The 18,831-nt window shown below is 49.1% G+C and overlaps 1 long non-coding RNA gene across 2 annotated transcripts; it reads left to right on the top strand.

Moving 5' to 3' along the window:
- Positions 1–223: 223 nt before the first annotated feature.
- LOC143643781 (uncharacterized) lies at positions 224–12,509 on the top strand. 2 transcript variants are annotated; one of them, XR_013156396.1, is made up of 3 exons: positions 224–334; positions 10,882–10,951; positions 11,805–12,509. It is a non-coding gene; the product is annotated as an uncharacterized LOC143643781 (long non-coding RNA). The 2 variants fall into 2 exon arrangements; XR_013156397.1 differs by lacking the exon at positions 224–334 and adding an exon at positions 10,336–10,490.
- Positions 12,510–18,831: the final 6,322 nt, after the last annotated feature.

An 18,831-nucleotide genomic window follows, 5' to 3' on the forward strand; every position in this document is an offset into this window, starting at 1 on the left:
TCAAGATAGAGCATTACCCATCAGCAGATGATCATTTTTGCCCTCTTTTTTGGTGTTCATAATTCCTATTTGTTTTTTCTCGTCCTGGGAGCATTTCTCTCGTGTGCTGAGACTGGACCCACGTCACCATGAGGTCAGACTCTAACACTCTTCAGTATATCTCCTGAGTTCCATATCTGACCTCCACAATAGTTGCTTAGCAATCAACACCAGGTGCTGCAGCCACCCATGTGCCAGGTGACAAGAGACGCGAGGCTCTTCTCTCCATGGGGACACACAGCCCAGCGGGAACACGGGAAGCAGACAAGTGCACAAATCAATTAAACAATCACAGGTAAACAAAGCACAGACCATAGAAAGCATAAAGGGCCGCTGTTTCATTTTGCTAAAACTGCTGAAATGCAATATACCAGAAATGGGTTGGCTTTTTCAAAGGGGATTTATTAGTTTACAAATGTATAGTTCTAAGGCCATGCTATGCCTGAATTAAGGCATCAGGAGGGAGGTACCCTCTCTCAGGAAGGACTGTGGGCATCCGGGCTGCTCTGTCACATGAGAAGGCACATGGCAGTGTCTGCTGCCCCTTCTCTCCTGGGCTCTGGTCCTAAAATGGCTCCCTCAGTTTCTTGGGTCCTTCTCACTTCTCCTGGGGTGTTTCTCTCTCTCTCTTAGCTTCTCTCAGCTCTGAGCTATCTCTCCAAGATGTCTCTGCCTTTATCCTCTCACAAAGGACTCCGGCAAGAGGATGAAGACTCACCTTGAATGGGCTGGGCCACATCTCCATGGAAACAACCTAAGCAAAGGTCCCACCCACAGTAGGTCTGCACGGACAGGGGAGGATTGAAAGAACATGGCCTTTCTGGGGTGCATGACAGCTTCCAGTCAGCACAGCCACCCTCCCCTTGACAGATGAGGGCAAGGGTCCTGGGCAGGGAAGTGACGTGTTCATTCGGCAAGGTGTCAGGGAGCATGGGAAACCCTTCTGAACACTCCCAGCTTCCTCCAGCCTCTGAGATGCCCAGCTGTCCTCCAGACAGTACCAGACTCCTTGACAGGGCCCCTTCCAGTGGTCAGGGGCCAAGCAGAGTGCCTGCTGGCCTTCCTCAATAGCTGGCCAGGCAGGAGGACAGGCCATTGGCAGGGCTTCTGTGTAGCTCTGCAGCCAGGCTGAAAACTGCGACGGCCACTGCTGCTGCCACTCATGGTTTGTCCTGTTGCCAAGTCCCACTTTCTGCCGTGGGAAGTACACTCTGGCCATGGGGTGTGACTGGGTTCTGGTCATACGGCCTCATGTCCAGCTGGGGATCAAGGCCAATGCAAGGCCTTCTAAAGTGAGAGTGATTGGGGCCATTGCAAAGGGGGGTAATGCTTATCTGCAGATGCCCAGTGCCCCACAGTGGTTTGGGATATGGAGGTTGGGATAGAACCTTCTATGGCTCCCACTTCCTATACAACCATGCCTAAAGCTCCTACCCTTAGGTCCTCCTTTACCTGGTCAGCCACATTGCCCCCTTAGCAGCCTTCATGCTCAAGGCCAAATGGTGCTGTTCCCTATTTCCTATTTGCTTCCCAAACATCCCTGCTATGAGCCTTTTCTCACTCTGTTCTCCTCCCAGGGAATTGTCCCTCCCACCCTGTGAAGGTGAGGTCCTGGTGTCAACTTGGACAGGTGATGATGCCCAGTTGTCTGGTCAGGCAAGCACTGGGCTGACCATTGCTGCAAGGATATGTCATGACTGGTTGATAGACCAGAAGGTTGTATTAAATCATCAGTCAGTAGATCGCATCTATGGCTGATTACATCTGCCATCAACTAAGGCGTGCTTCCCACAATGAGATAATAAAATCAGTTAAGGGCTTTTAAGGGAGAGAGACTCTTTTACTGCTTCTTCAGCCAGCAAAGCCTCTTGGGTAGAGTTCGTCCAGACCCTTCTTTGAAGCTGCCAGCTTTACAGCCTGCCCCATGGATTTGGGACTCTTGCATTCCCATGGTTGCATGAGGCACTTTTATAAATCTCATATTTACAGATCTTTCCTGTTGGTCCTGTTTCTCTAGAGAACCCTGACTAATGCAGCTTGGTACCAGGGATGGCTCTTGAGAAACAGAATCTTAAAAATGGGTTTTTACAATTGGTTTTCTACTCTGACTAGACTAAGAGGCACTAATGACTGTTTCCAATAATCAGGATGGCACAGTCCATGCGGTGAGTTGGCAAAAGAGATATTCAAAATATCACTTTCAGATTCTGCTGATTGCATGCTTATACATGGCAAGGCTCTGGGTGAGAGTGTTTTTGACAGTTTTACGGAGTTTTGTAGAATTAAGAGGTATAATGATGTTGGCTGGTTGTGGTTAGATATGCCGATATAATGATGAGGGAAAGGGATGAGCTGAAGGCTTCCGATTTGTACCTTAGGCGCTGTATGCATGATGTGAAAGTTTCCATGTGTGCCCTGGAAGAAAATCTTATTTCCTGTGGTGGCTGACTTGAGATCTCTGACAATCAGACACAGAGTCTCATTGTGTGAATTGCGGATTTACAACATAAACTAAAATCTCAACCTGGCAGGATGTCTCTTGTTAAAGTAAGGGCTTTGACTGGAAAAGAGTGGAATCCTGAGACTTGGGACGGGGGCATTAGGGTTGATATGATGGCGATGGGGAGACGGGATCCCTGGAATCTGCCGAGCTGTTGCTAGATAGACCTGCAATGGAGAAAAGAGGAAAGAGTTCCCCACCTCCAGCCTGCCTCGAGGAAACCGCCTCCTCCTAGCCTCAAGTCTCCCCATACAAGTCAGCCACCCAACCACCACCTAATGAGATTAACCCTTCAGTGTCTGCTAACCCTGTAACCACCTCCCCTGGGGAAACACCCCTCACCCTCTGTCTGGGGCCACTCGTCCTGCTTGACCAGATGAAACTGCTTCGGAATGCCCTGAGGTAATTGGCTTGAAACATACTTCAATTGCTTTTCATGCACCATTCCCACCACCCCTTTTTTCTTCAAGACACAAAAGGCCCCAAAAGATGAGATGCAAAGTGTGAGCCAGGAGGAGGTACACTATACTCCAAAAGAACTGTGACTTTTCCAATCTGTATAGACAGGAATCCAGAGAATAGGTGTGGGAATGGATATTAAGGTTTGGGATAATGGTGGAAGGAATATAAAGTTGGATCAAACTGAATTTATTGATATGGGCCCACGAAGCAGAGACTATGCATTCAATGTTGTAGCTCAAGGGGTTAGAAAGGGCATTAACAGTTTGTTTGGGTGGTTGGCGGAAACATGGTTCCAAAGGTGGCTGACATTACCTAAGGTCAAATGCCAGAACTGCTCTGGTATAATGTACATGAGGGGACCCAGGGGCTTAGAGAGATTGGAATGTTAGAGTGGATTTATCATGAGACCTGCTCACACTCCCCAAGAATGACCAAAGGACACATCTTTCACCAGAACCTTGAGAAATAAATTCATGAGACTAGCTCCATCACCCCGGAAGAGGTCTGTAGTCACCCTTCTCTGTAGGCCAGATGTTACTGTGGGAACTGCTGTCACTGAGCTGGAATCCTTAAGCAGAATGGAGATGATCAGATCCCGAGTTGGCAGAAGCCAGGTGACGATAGTTAATCACCATAGACAAGGTGGGTGTGGCCACCAGAATGGACAGCAGACCCAAAGCAGCAGTCAGAATAATCTCACTCACAGAGACTTGTGGCATTGGCTAGTCATGGGGCACCTAGAAGTAAAATAGATGGGCAGTCTACTAAATTCTCGTTTGAGCTGTATAAGCAGAAGAATTCTAGGTCAAGTGAACAGATGTTTAACTTGAATTACAAAAACAAAGAATCATGGCCCCTTAATCAATTCCCAGACTTGAGACAGTTCATAAACTACAGAGCCCCTTGGATGAGGGGAGGGCTGGTACCCTTGGGGAAGGACCTTTTTACACTCTCCCAAATTTACTCTGTTAACCTTCCTCCCAGCCTTCCCCAAAGAGATCTGTGGCCTTTTACCAGGGTGACTGTGCACTGGGGAAAATGAAAGGATCAGATATTTTGGGGATTATTGGACACTGGCTCAGAAGTGGCACTAATTCCAAGAGACCCAAACTGTAATTCTGGTCCACCAGTCAGAGTAGGGGATTATGGAGGTCAGATGATCGATGGGTTTTAACTCAAATTCATCTCACCATGGGTCCAGTGGGTCCCTAGGCCCATTCTGTGGTCATTTCCCCAGTTCCAGAATGCATAATTGCAACGACATACTCAGCAACTGGCAGAATTCCCACATCGGTTCTTTGACTTGCAGAGTGAGGGCTATTATGGAGGAAAGGCCAAGTGGGAGACACTAGAACTGCCTCTACCTAGCAAAATAGTGAATCAGAAGCAATACCATATTCCTAGAGGGATTACAGAGATTAGTGCCACTCTTAAGGACTTGAAGGATGCAGGGGTGGTGATTCCCACTACATCCCCATTCCATTCTCATATTTGGCCTGTGCAGAAAACAGATGGGACTTGGAAGATGACAATGGATTACCACAAACTCAACCAGGTGGTGACTCCAATTGCAGCTGCTGTTCAAGGTGTGGTTTCATAGCTTGAGCAAATCAACACATTGCCTGGTACCTGGTATGCAGCTATTGATCTGACAAATGCTTTTTTCTTAATAACTGTCAGTAAAGGCTACCAGAAACAGTTTGCTTTCAGCTGGCAAGGCCGGGAGTACACCATCACTGTCCTGTCTCAGGGTGTATCAACTCTCCAGCCCTATGTCTCGATCTTGTCTGAAGGGACCTTGACTGTTTCTCCCTCCCCAAGACATCACATTAGCCCATTATATTGATGATATCATGCTGACTGGACATAGTAAGAAGTAGTAACTATTCTAGACTATTGGTAAGGCATTTGCAGGTTAGGGGATAGGAGATAAATCCAACAAAAATACAGGGACCTTCCACTTCAGTGAAATTTCTAGGTGTCCAGTGGTGTGGGGCATGTTGAGATATCATCCCTTCTAAGGTGAAGGATAAGCTGTTGCATTTGGCCTCTCCTATTACTGAAAAAGAGGCACAATGCCTAGTTGGCCTCTTTGAATTTTGGAGACAATATATCTTTATTTGGACGTGCTACTCCAGCCTGTTATCAAGTGTCAGACAAGCTGCTAAGTTTTTTTTTTTTCGCATGGGCAGGCACCAGGAATTGATCCCAGGTCTCCGGCATGGCGGATGAGAACTCTGCCTGCTGAGCCACCATGGCCCGCCAGAACCTGCTAGTTTTGAGTGGGGACAGGAACAAGAGGACGCTTTGTGACAGGTCCAGGCTGCTGTACAAGCTGCTCTGCCACTTGGGCCATATGATCCAGATCCAATGGTGCTGGAAGTGTCAGTGGCAAATAGAGATGCTGTCTTGAGCCTTTGACAGGCCCCTATAGGAAAATCACAAGGCAGATCCTTAGGATTTTGGAGCAAAGTCTTACCATCCACTGCAGATAACTACTTTCCTTTTGAGAAGAAGTTTTTAGCCTACTACTGGGCCTTAGTAGAGACTGAACACTTAACTATGGACCACTAAGTTACCATGAGACCTGAGTTGCCTATCATGAGCTGGTGTTGTGTGACCCACCAAGCCATTAAGTTGGGCGCACATAGCAGCACTCTATCATAAAATGGAATGGTATATTAGAGATAGGGCTTGAGCAGGTCCTGAAGGCACAAGTAAGTTACCTGAGGAAGTAACCCAAATGTCCATGGTCTCCACTCCTGCCACATTACCTTCTCTATCCCAGACCAAAGCCATGGCCTCTTGGGAGTTTCTTACAGTCAGCCGACTGAGTAAGAGAAAACTCGGGCCTGGTTTACAGATGGTTCTGCATGATATGCAGGGAACTCCCAGAAGTGGACAGCTGCAGCATTACAACCCCATTGAAGGACAGTGGTGAGGGGAAATCCTCCCAGTGGGCAGAACCTCGAGCAGCGCACCTGGTTGTTCATTTCACTTGGGAGGAAAACTGGCCAGAGGTGTATTTGTATACTGACTCATGGGCAGTTGCTGATGGTTTGGCTGGATGGTCAGGGACTTGGAAGAGCATGATTGAAAAATTGGTGACAAAGAGATCTGGGAAAGAAGTATGTGGATTGACCTTTCTGAGTGGGCAAAGAACATGAAGATATTTGTGTCTCATGTGAATGCACACCAGAGGGGACTTCAGCAGAGAAAAGTTTTAATAATCAGGTGGATAAGATGACCTGTCCTGTGGATATAAGTCATCCATTTTCCTCAGCCACTCCTGCCATTACCCAATGGCTCATGAACAAAATGGCCATGCTGGTAGGGATGGAGGTTATGCATGGGCTCAGTGACATGGACTTCTACTCACCAAAGCTGCCCTGGCTATGGCCACTGCCGAATGCCCAATCTGCCAGCAACAGAGACCCATACTCAGTCACTGACATAGCACCATTCCCTGAGGTGATCCGCCTGCTACCTGGTGATAGGTTGATTACATTGGAGCACTTCCATCATGAAAGGGGCAGCGATTTGCTCTAACTGAATAGACACACACTCTGGATATGGGTTTGCTTTCCCTACATGCAATGGTTCTGCAAATACTATCATACGTGGACTTCACAGCAAATGAAGCACAGGAATGGGCACAAACATATGGAATTCTCTCATTTTACCATGTTCCCCATCATCCAGAGGCAGCTGGGTTGATAGAACAGTGAAATGACCTTTTGAAGACTCAATTATGGCACCAACAAGGTGGCAACACCTTGCAAGGCTGGAGCAATGTTCTCCAGGAGGCTGGGTATGCTCTGAATCAGCGTCCACTCTATGGTGCTTTTCTCCCACAGCCAGGATCCATGGGTCCAAGAATCAATGTGGAAATGGAAGTGGCACCACTCACTAGCACCATAGTGATCCACTAGGAACATTTTTGCTTCCTGTCCCTGAAACCTTAAGCTCTTCTGGTCTACAGTCTTAGTTCCAAAAGGAGGAGTGCTCCTTCCAGGAGGCACAATGGTGATTCCATTGAACGGGAAGCTAAGACAGCCACCAGGCCACTTTGAGATTCTCATGCCACTGAATCAACAGGCACAAAAGGGGATTACTGTTCTGTCTGGGGTGATTGACCCTGACTATCAAGGGGAAATAGGACTGCAACTGCACAACGGAGGTAGAGAAGAGTTTTCCTGGAATACAGGAGATCCCCTAAGGCATCTTTTAATATTACCATGCCCTGGATTAAAGTCAATGGAAAACTGAAGCAACCCAATCCAGGCAGGGCTGCCAATAGCCCAGAAACTTCAGGAATGAAGGTCTGGGTCACCCTACCTGGCAAAGCGTCGCAACCAATTGCAGTGCTTGCTGAGGGTAAGGGAAACGTGGAATGGGGACTGGAAGGGAGTGACAAATATGAACCACGACACGTGACCAGTTACCGAAACGAGGACTGGGGTTGTATGAATATTTCCTCCTGGTCTGTTATGAGCGTGTTTGCATTTATACATAAAGCAAATATCTTGTTTTCCTCTTATCATAAGACATAGTTATATTGTTCATGCTATAGTATTGAAGTCATAGGATGTGAAGTTTTAGAGTGAATGTTACCTGAGGACTTGCACCCTATTCTGGAGAGACGTAGTGTGTTTGCGGTTGTGCGTGGGACAGTTGAGTATCGTTAGGTGAAACCTATGTTTGTTGTTGTGGTCTATTTGGAAAGTAAGTGTGTTTCGAGGTGATGTGTGTAGCTGCCACGTTGACGAGGGTTGGACTGTGATGGCAGGTTCTGGTGTCAGCTTGGCCAGGTGATGATACCCAGTTGTCTGGTCAGGCGAGCACTGGCCTGACCACTGTTAGAAGAGATATTTCTGTCTCTCTCCCACTGGCACGTAAGCTCCCTGAATGAAGAGCACTTGAAACTGAAGAGCTTTTCAAACTTCAGTGTGCAAAAGAATCATGTGGGGCTCCTGCTGAGATGCAGATTCCAACCGAGTAGGACCAGCATGTAGTCCCCAGAGTGGGGCCTGAGACTCGGCATTTCCAACAAGCTGGGTCATTGGAGGTTGCTGAGCCCACACTTGCTGCAAGGCCTGGTGCTGTAGTTCTCCTGTGGATTGATAAACCACAGGCTGGTGTATTCAATCATCAGTAGTTGATTGTGCCTGTGGCTGGTTACATCTGCCATCAACTAGGGTATGTCTCTCACAATGAGACAATCAGTTGAGGGTTTTTAAGGAAGAAGAGAGACTGTTTCACTGCTTCTTCAGTCGGCGAGCCTCTCTGGTAGAGTTCATCCAGACCCTTCATCGGAGGCTGCCATCTTTACAGCCTGCCCTGCAGATTTTGGACTCTTTCATTCCCACGGCTATGTGAGACACTTTTATAAATCTCACATTTACAGATCTCTCCTGTTTGTTCTGTTTCTCTAGAGAACCCTGGCTAACACACACCTCAACCCCACCCTAATCCTTCCTCTACTTGGCCAAATCTTCCCCATCCCTACACCCCAGCTCAGAGGTCTCCTCCAGCCAGCTTCTTCCACCCACACCAGCCAGGAGTGCCTGGCTTACTTCAAACTCCGTGTCAGACAGACAGGTATTCTGGCTGGGGAAGTCGGTGGACCTTTCTGAGCCTCAGTTTTTCTATCTGCAAAATGGGGCTGTTAATCCACCACCTCAGAGAATCACAGTAAGGATAATGACCATGGCTGACACTCATAATACTTTCCAGGTGTCACGCTTTATACATATTATCTAATTTAAACCTTGTAACAAACCTGTGCATCTGGTGTTCCATTCTTCCCAGGCTACGAGGAGTGGACCATGGCACAGGGGAGTGGAGAAGTGGGACCCCAGCCTAATCAGTAGCTGAGATGGGAAGGTGCAAGGACAGCTGGTTCCAGGGCCCTGTTGCCAATCACAGTACGATAAGCATGCGTATGTGCGTGTGTGTGCGTGCGTGTGTGTGAGTGTGTGTGCGCGCGCATGTGTGTATGTGTGTGTGCATGCGTGCGTGTGTGTGTGAGCGTGTGTGTGCGCGTGCAGTGTGTGTGTGCCCGCGCGTGTGTGCATGTGTGTGCGCGCGCGCGTGTGTGTGTGTGTGTGTATGAGAAAGCTCACGGCACAGTGACTGGCCCCAAGTGCGTAAACTCTCGGGGAACACTGACCTTCCAAGCACCTCCTCGCTGCCCCTCTTTGGCTTGGTGCCTTCTGCTTTGTTCTACACTTCTTGGGTGCCTGACTCCTCCCCAGCCTGGCCTTGACTCCCAGGTCAGCCTCTAGCCCACTGGATCTCCAGCCTCTAGCCCACTGCACCATGCACGCATCCTACTCCCCCACCTGAGGGTGCCGTGGTCAGTATTCAGTCCTGGCCTGGCCAGCAGGCCGCCTTATCACAGAGACGGTCCCCTCTTAACCGCTGGCTCCTCCTCCTCTTTGCTCAGGCCTCAACTCACATGTGCCTCCTCAGCGAGGTCCTTCCTGGCCGCTCTTCCTAAAACGGCCACTGCCGCCCCAGCGCCTCGCTCCTCATCACCCTGATTTCCTTCATGGAACACGCTGCCATCTGAGGTTATCCCGTTACGCATGTTTGTTTTGGTCTTTTTCCCGCTGGTACATAAGCTCCCTGAATGAAGAGTACTTGAAACCGAAGAGCTTTTCAAACTTCAGTGTGCAAAAGAATCGCATGGGGCTCCTGCTGAGATGCAGATTCCAACCGAGTAGGACCAGCATGTAGTCCCAGAGTGGGGCCTGAGACTCGGCATTTCCAACAAGCGCTGGGTCATTGGAGGTTGCTGAGCCCACACTTGCTGCAAAGCCTGGGGCTGTGGTTCTCCTCCCCTCTGAGCCAGAAGCCCCAGGGGTGGGCCCAGCAGGGCGGGTTTAAAGGTATGAGGCAGGGTTCCCCGGAGAAACAGTCCAAGCTCCGCAGGGTAGGCTGCAACTACCCTGCGGAAACTCCGACGGAGGCAATTCTAAAGACTGGCAGCTCCACACCCCCCAGAGGAAGCTGACTGAGGAAGCTGGATTCTTCTTTCTAATTTCTGAAATCATCAGTTCTGGCTTCTAAGACTTCCAAGTGATTGGTTGAGGAGACTTCCGCACATTGCAGAGGGCAACCAGTTGCCTTGTTAGCTGTAGATGCAATCAGCTGGTTATAGACCAAATCCACATATGAAATACCCTACAGCAACAATCAGACCAAACTACTGGTCCCAGTAACCTAACCAAGTTGATACATGAAATTAATCACCATGCAGGTGATTGTGATGCTCAGGTTTGCAAACCACTGATTCAGAGTAGTGCTAAGGGCTCCAACCCTGGGGCCAGGGTTGCCTCGGTCCAAAGGTGGAGGTTGCTTCCTTTGCCTGTGTCCAGTTTCTCTGGCTGTGTAACAGGATGATAATAGTGCCTTGCACAGGGCCGTGTGAGGACAGAGCGAATCTTGCATGCCAGCCGCTCGTACAGCCCCAGCCATCTGTCCAGTAAGTGCTTCAGATGCCCGCTAGAAGCTGTCCATGGGAGGTGATGGAGTAGGAAGGGAAGGCTGTGCCAGGCTAGGCGTGACCTCCGGTGCTGCCGTCTCCTGGCTACAAGGATCCCAGCTGCACTGACTCCTGCACTCCAGCGAGATTACGGTGCTGACCTGGCACCGAGCTGTACCGGCTTCCAATTGCAGCTGGCTCTGCAGCGGTCGCTGAAGGTTCTGCTGCCCAGGAAATGAGGGCCCCGGATCCCTGGGGACGGTCTCTCACATTGGGCTGCTGCTCCCAGGGAACTGGCCTGGGGGTCACCTGACACCAGAGGAGGAGGAGAGGTGACTCCGTCACCAGCACAGATGGTCAATATCTCACTGTTTATCACACTTTTTCCCAGGCGGCCTCATCAGAGCTGGGTCTAATTTACAGATGAAGAAAACTAGGCGCCTGAGCTCCTGGAAGGATCTGTGAGTGCAGCTTCTCCCTGGAGACGGCAGAGACCAGGGTGGGGCTGGCCCTGACCAGGCGTGGTGGTGGGGTGGGGGATGGGGGGGGGGTGAAGGTCCGGGGGTGGCCTCCGTATTTCATCCACTGATCCGCACAGGCTGAGAGTGGCACCCCCAAGCAAACTCGGGGTCCCAGGCTGCTTGTAAGGACCCCAGGCCCGGGCCTCTGACCACCACTGAGCAATAAGAATCAGACGGCACATGCCACGGGGCAGAGGGCGGCCACGGCCGGGGGTCCCACGCAGGCCGCAACCTCGTCCGTGCCGTGGGCCCCACTGTCCCTCTGGTGAAGTCACAGAAATTATCTCTGCGATTTTTATTTTAATTCATAAAATTAGATGCATAGAATTACGAGGGAAACCATTAAGCTGAAATATGATTATCAAAGTACGTATGTGCTTTTTACTGAGTCATTAAAATACAGGAGTAATGCCTAGGGGTTTTCAAAGTAGTGCTGAATAGAAATGATATTTCAAAATACCTGTCACAACGAGAATGTAATATGAAAATGCCTATGATTTCTCCTGTGACAAAGTCACAGGTGCTGCTAATTACTGTAGTTTTTTTTTTTTTTTTTTTTTGCCTATATACGCTTGAAAGAAATGCTTAATTCCAAAGAATGAGGATGAACGATGTTTTCCCATACAAATCAACGGACTCAGATTAAGAGCCCCTTAAAGGACAATGGGGCCCAGGAGCAAAGTCTGGTGGGGAGTGGGGAGCCAGGGCTTTGGGGGTGGGAGAAAGAGCTTTAAAGAAGCCCCTTGCCTTTGTGCATATTTCCCATTGCATCCCTGCCTTCTTTTCATCACAGTCTCAGCAGCCTTTGAAAAGGACCATTTTGAAGAATGGGCTCATGGGAGAATTCACTCAGAAGCCCATTTCCAGACTGTTCTCCCCAGGATTTGCCCAAGCTGCCAGAACCCCCTCCCCGCCCAAGGCCAAGGGCACACCGTAGAGGGCCAGCACTGATGTCCGAGCCCCTGGGAGAGGCACCAGGCTCAAGGAACCTGGAGGGAGGAATCACAACTCCTCACTTTGCCATTGACACGCCTTTTCTGCTCATGGGCTCATTTAATCCTCGTTGCCTCCTTGCATTTGACCACTGCCCCCTCCATTTTACAGGAGGCTCAGAGAAGTGGCGAATTTGCCCAAGGTCGCCGAGCCAGGAAGCTGAAGTTGCCTTGGCGGCAGCTATGCTTTGCTTGAAAACCTCTGCTGCTCGGAGAGGTGGAAAGCAGGTCTCCTGGCTTTGCAGTTTGGGGTGGCTAGATGGGAAGCTGGAATTTGTATTTAGTGTCTGGCATATTTCTTTCATCCATCCATCTTTCCATTCTTCCATCCTTCCATCCAACAACTATTTCTTGAGCAACCTCTATGTGCCGGGCTGTGCTAAGTAAACCCAAAAATGTGGTGGAGAATAAAAGCACACACAACCCTCACCCTCACGGAGCTTTATGACCTGGGGGTGGGGAGAGAGAGAGACAGATATTAATGGAATACTGACACACAAAAATAAAACAGTGATATTGCTATTAAGTGCTTTGGATGCGAGATGCACGTGAATGTGTGATGAGGGTTTAGTAGGGTCCTTGACGTCACTGAGGGCTTCCCAGAGCTGAGCAGTGAAGACGAGCAGGTGAAAAGGTGAACAGGGGCAGGGTGGTCCAGAGGTCCAGAGAGGTCGGCTGGGCAGAGAAAGGTTCAGCTGTACAGGCTCTGGGGGCAGACTGGGATTCAAATTCTGGGGTCATCACAGGCCAACTGTGTAACTTTAGCAAGTCCTCTATGCTTTGAACGTTGATTCCCTAGACACTGGGATTACAGTAATCACTACTTATAATAAGTACGACTTCATAAGAGTTATCATGAAGATAAATGAGATGTAGAGAATAAAACTCAGCGAGGTGCCCACCCCCCCTGGTTTTGCTCTGGTTTAGTGGCACATTAGCTCTTACAAAGTGTGGACAATTTGCAAAATCCATAACAGCACTTTGCAGGAAAGTCCCACCACTGTATTAACTGTGGGAAGGTGTGGAATGTTCCATTGGATCGCCCAGCTATGGCCCAATCTTGGCGGCATGTTGGCATCACCCTCCAGCCCAGGGTGCACCCCAGGTCTATTAAATCAGGGTCTCTGAGAGGAGGACCCAGCACAGGCACTTTTAAAGCTCCCCTGTGATTTCAATGTTCAACCGGGACAAAGAGCCACCATCAGAGAGAGCAGTGCTGTTAGCACCTGGGGCAGCCAGGGAAGATTTCCCTGGACAGGTGACGATCGAGTGGCCCCCCAAGGAGGGAGGCGATATGGCTATGCAATAAAGACCAGGTGGGGAACTCCAGGCTTGGGGAAGAAGCTGAGCAAAAGAAGCTGAAAATGGGGTAGTGCATAGCTTTGGGAAGCCGGGTGCAATGAAGAAGGCTGGAATGGCTGGGCAGGGCGTGCGGGAGGTGGTTGAACTCACGGGGTGCGGTCAACTGCTGAAGAGGGTTGAAGGACTAAGGGAAGCCTTTGGACTAGAAACTCTGTGGGTGGGTGGGTTTGGAAAAAATTTTATCTGCAGTGCTGTCTCAGTGGAAGGAGTGTGGGTGGTAAGGGGCTATCATCTCACATGCCAATTCCCCTTGTTGGAGTTGCTGTTTGGAGCACTGTGTTGAGAAGGATGCTGAGCCTGCATCTGAGTGTGGCAATTGACTAATGACGGCAGTCAAGGCTCTAAGGGCAGGGGTTGTAGCACCTATGCCAGGCACATCCCATCCCTGCTGGAAGAGATGGAAGGGGTAGGTATATAGGGTGGAGGTGGTGCTTTTAAATTGCTTCAAGAAAGAGGACGCTTCCCCTTGGCGATTAAGAAGCCAGCCAGAGGAAGGGAGCTGGGCCTGTGTTGGTTAAAGTGCATGGTAGGGAAATGTATGATCAGGAAAAAACAGAAGGGGCAGGCTTAGAGAGTCCTAAGACCCTTCTAATTCTGATCTCAGTGGAGACGAATTCCCCAAAAGGCCTACACCCTTGAGAAGCTGTGAGAGCTCTGCTGTCAGAGGCAGTCAAAGGAAAAGCTAGAAGACCGGTGGACTGAGTTGCAGAGGCCCCATATCTCAGAGGCTGGCCTGTCTGACCACCGATTTGGGAGGCCAACACTGCCCACCTCAGTACTACCTGCTCTACTCGGGCCACTGGCTTAGCTCTCCTGGGCAGGACAGAGCAGAGGTAGAGAAGCAGCCCGGACCTGTGCCGTCGTAGAGCCGTCTGCAGTGTGGACGCGGCCACTTGCGGGGAAAAGGACAAGGGGCTGCACAGCGTATGCACGAGCCTCCCATTTGGGTGAAACATGGATTTACAGTACACAGGCCATCTCTGGAAGGGTAGTTAGAAAAAACAAATATCCATGGATGCCTCCTGGGAACTGCGTGGCTGAAGGAGAGGGCGGGAAGGAAGACTGATGTTTTCATTCTATGAGGTTTTGTACCTTTGGAACTCTGCCATAGGCTCGGGTTAACTATTCGGACACTGCACAGTGTTCAGTGTGCCGTCCTGCAGGCAGCCTCTCTGGGTTCAGGCGTGGGACCTCGAGCACGCAGCGGCCTCCCCGTGCCTCGGCATCTGCTCCTGTCACCGTGAGCACGCAGCAGCCCCGGGCCCGGAGGTGAGTTGTGCGGCAGAGCCCCTGTCATGGGCTGGCACACGCGAGCCCTCGTCCCTGCAGCCTCTAGGACACGGTGATGGAACGCGCAGAAGTACTGCAACTCTGAGAGCTTTCAGATGAGGGAACTGAGTCTCCGAAAGGGTTAGTGACCATTGATTCTTCCCAAGGAAGGGAGAGGACACCATGGGAAACTAGGAGGGGAAGCGCCTTGGGCCTGATGGGTGGGCGCGTGGGAGAAGCTGCAGTCACCCCAGGGCCTGGTGTGCTGGGCATGGGAAGCAGCTGAGAAGCCGAGGTGGAAGGAAGTGGCAGAAGAGAAAAACACTCTGGGGGTGTGGGGGAAGCTGGGGGCGTAGGCGTGTTGGCACGAGCAGCTGGTGCTGGAGGGAGCAACCCGGAGAGGAAGAGACCAGCAGGACATTAACAGAGAAGAGGCAGGGCCAGGGGAGAAGTAGGAGAATTTCTTATCTCCCCTCTCTTCCTTCTTCCCCCATCCCATTCGGTGTGTGTGCCTACACGCGCACGCTCACTCACGCGTTGCTCGCCTGGGGTTCCAGAGACCGTCACAATTTGACACTAAGTTTAAAGAGGGAAATGCAAAGACATCAATGCATCAGCAGATGAAGCAGGACAGGGGAGCCTGGAAACCACTGTCGTCTTTGCAGGGGGGCAGCGTCTGACCACCGCGTGCGAAACTGTGGCACCCGACCTCCGGGGCACTTAGCAGCGTCTGACATACGTGATAATTTCCCGCCTTATTTGTTCACGGTGTGCCTCACCCCCCCCAACCGTGAGTTCTGTGAAGGTGTGGGGTTTGTTCTGATTTGTTCTCTGATTTATCCCCAGGACCTAGAGCTGTGTCCTGTACAATAATAATAAGAAGAAGAAGTTGCCACCTACTTGGCAGCAGCTGTGTGAGTCATTTCTCACGCGTACTTTCATTCTCAGAACCGCCCCCACCCCCCGACAGGTATTCTTGTGCTTTACAGAAGAGAAAACCGAGGATGGAGTGGGGGATCTAATAAGTCTCCAAAATCTGACCCCAACTCCCTGGGCTTGGCTAGGCTGTGGGAAGCATTCGGGTGTGCTCTCGAGCCCCTCGGGAGTGGGGTGTCCGGACCCCACACGCCAGGCCTCCCCATTCCACTGGAACAGAGAAGCCCGTGGCGGGTCCCGCTACTGGGCATGCCCTTTAGGGGCTGCGGGCAGCAGCCGGCGCTTACCTCCCAGGCCCTAGAGCAGAGCACCCGCCACCGGCTGCCTCTTCCTGGGTGTGAATGGCCCAAGCCCCTCCTTCCCGGCTGGTAAATGGGCCGTGAGAGTTCAATGAAATAATCAAGCCCGGGTCTGGCGATCACCAACCAGCGGCTGTGCCAGTCGGGCTCTAGGCAGGAAGCAGGGCACACTCGAGGGTTTAACTGCAGAGCACTTCATTAAGAGACTCTTTCCAGAAGTGCCCTGCATTCATTTCCTGTCGCTGTTGTATTAAATTACCACGAGTTTAGTGGCTTCAAACCACACTCACGCATTCCCGTGCGGCTCTGGAGGCCAGAAATCCAGATGAGCCCCTGCCCTCTGCCAAGTTTGGTCATCATTATCTTTTTTTCAAAAATTATTTTTTATTTATTTTATTTTTATAAACGCATATTCTCACTTCCCACCTCCTCCCTCCCCCAATCTCAAACCCTTAATGTGTTATCTCCGAGAATTTGCTATTTCTAGTCATCTTTCATATGTGATATCATACAGTTTTTGTCCTCGTGAGTCTGGCTTGTTCCATTGAGCATGATGTTTCAAGGTTCATCCATGTTGCAATGTCTCATCACTTCATTCTTTCTTTTGGTTGAATAATATTCTATTGTGTTATGTACCACATTTTGTTCACCCATTCATTTGTTGATGGACGGTTGGGTTGTTTCCAGCTTTTGGAAACTAAACTGAAGTGGTCAAAAATAAGTCAAATCCCAGAACTGAAAAGTGAATAAAGCTGCTAGAAATATTGGTATACAAGTATCTCTTTGCAACCCTGTTTTCACTCTCTTTGGCTATCTATTAGAAGTCAGTCAAATGGTAATTCTATATTTAACTTTATGAGGAGCCGCCATATTGCTTTCCATAGTGGCTGCACCATTTTTCATTTCCACCAACAATGCACTAGAGTTGCAATTTCTCTGCAACCTCTCCAATACTTGCTATTTTCCTTTTTTAAAAAACTAATAGCCAGACAAGTGGCTGTGAAGTGGTATCTCATTGTATTTTCTCTTATGGTTGATGATGTTGAACATTTTTTCATGTGCTTATTGTCCGCTTGTATACTTTCTTTGGAGAAATGTTTATTGAGTCTTTGCCCATTTTTTAAACTGAGTTTTTGTTGTTGAGCTGTAGGAATCCTTAATATATTAAATCATCATCTAATATATGGTTTGAAATTATTTTCTCCCATTCTGCTGGTTTTCTTTTTCATTTTCTTGATAATTTTCTTTGACGCACAAAAAGTTCTTAATTTTGATAAAATGAAACGCATCCGCTGTTTCTTTCGTTGCTTGTGCTTTTGGTGTGATATCTAAGAATCCATCGCTGAATCCCAGGTCATGAAGATTTGGGGTTGATCTTTGTGTATTGTGTGAGGGAGGGGCCTAATTTCATGCTGCGTGTGGACACCCAGCTCTCCCAACACCATTTGCTGAAGAGACGATTCTTCCCACACTCCAGGTACTTAGCCTTCTCACCGAAAATCTACTGGCTGGTGACATCATCAACAAGGCAATAAACATTCCCTGGAAAAGCCTCCCCAGAGACTGAGCGATTAAAAGGACAAATCCCACTTCCTTCGAACTCTGGAGGATGGTAGAGACTGGAGGACTCCACAAACACTGAATTGAAGAAACAGAAAAATATCAGGTAGAAAAATTCCATCCCAGACTGCTGGCCAGCTCCATTCGCCCCACCTCCTGGGCCTGTGCAGCTTGGTGGTCTCCCAGAGACAGCAGGCCTGGGTCCCGCCCACCATGGACAGAGACTGCAGAGTGGCTCACAGCAGTCTGTTAGGACTCCACATATATCCAGAGACCCCGCAGCGCACCAGCTGCCTAGGAGGGCCACATGCAAAAGGGCCTCCAGACAGAAACGCTGGCAAGAGCTGGTGTGCCTCACCCAACCCAATTTCAGCTGGTTGGACCACCCAAAGCAAAGTGGATTTTTCTGAAGTGACCCACCTTTCTGGATTGACCCTCCCTGGCTACCTGTAGTAACACTGAATGTTAACGAAGTGGGGTACCCTATCGGGGGAAAAACCAGAGGCAGAAATGCCTCATTGAAAAAAAAGAGGAAGGCAGTTAAACAGAACTGCTCTAGGATAAGTCAGATCCCAGAACTGAAAAGTGTAAGGAAATTGGGGCATTGAGTGAGGGAGAGAATTAAGCAAATTATAGGAGTTGGGAAGAAAAGTCTGCACAGAAACAAACAGAAAAGATCAAGATTCCCAGAGAAGGATTTGAGGAATTTCTGGAGGTGAAACAATTGCACAAAAAGTTCAATTTTACAAATTTCACTGCCTATCCAGGGTAAGAATCAAATGAAGAAGAGCAAGTAAATCTGAACAGGTAAACACAGGCTGCTCTAGAGTTCTAGAATAAGTTAGACCAAGCACTAATGAAGAGCCTTGACCCAAAGCCAGTAACAATAGAAGCCTGGACAAGAGGGAGAAACAGACCTTCAGAGTTAACTCATCGAGATAATCAACTGCCTATGCATTAGCAAAAAAGCACAAGCCATACGAAGAAACAGGAAGATATGGCTCAGTCAAGGAAACAAATTAAAACTTCAGAGGAAATTCAGAAGTTGGAACAACTAATCAAACAAACTCCTAAATCAATTCAAGGAGATGAAAGAAAATATGCATAAAGAGATAAGGCTATTAGGAGAACATGTAAGCATAAAGAAGAATTTAAAAGGATAAAAAGAAACATAACAAATTATGGGGACTAAAAGAACAATAGTAGAGATTAAAAATAAATCACAGGCATGCAAGAACAAATTTGAACAGGCAGAAGAAAGAATCAGTGAGCTAAAAGACAGGACAATCAAAATCATCTAGTCAGAAGATAAAGAAAAGACTAAAAATTTGAGCAGTGCCTCAGGGATTTGAGTGACGGCACAAAGCTAACAAACATATGCATCATGAGTATTCAGAAGAAG

Source organism: Tamandua tetradactyla, chromosome 8 (genome assembly GCF_023851605.1).
Source record: "Tamandua tetradactyla isolate mTamTet1 chromosome 8, mTamTet1.pri, whole genome shotgun sequence".
Classification (NCBI taxonomy): Eukaryota; Metazoa; Chordata; class Mammalia; order Pilosa; family Myrmecophagidae; genus Tamandua; species Tamandua tetradactyla.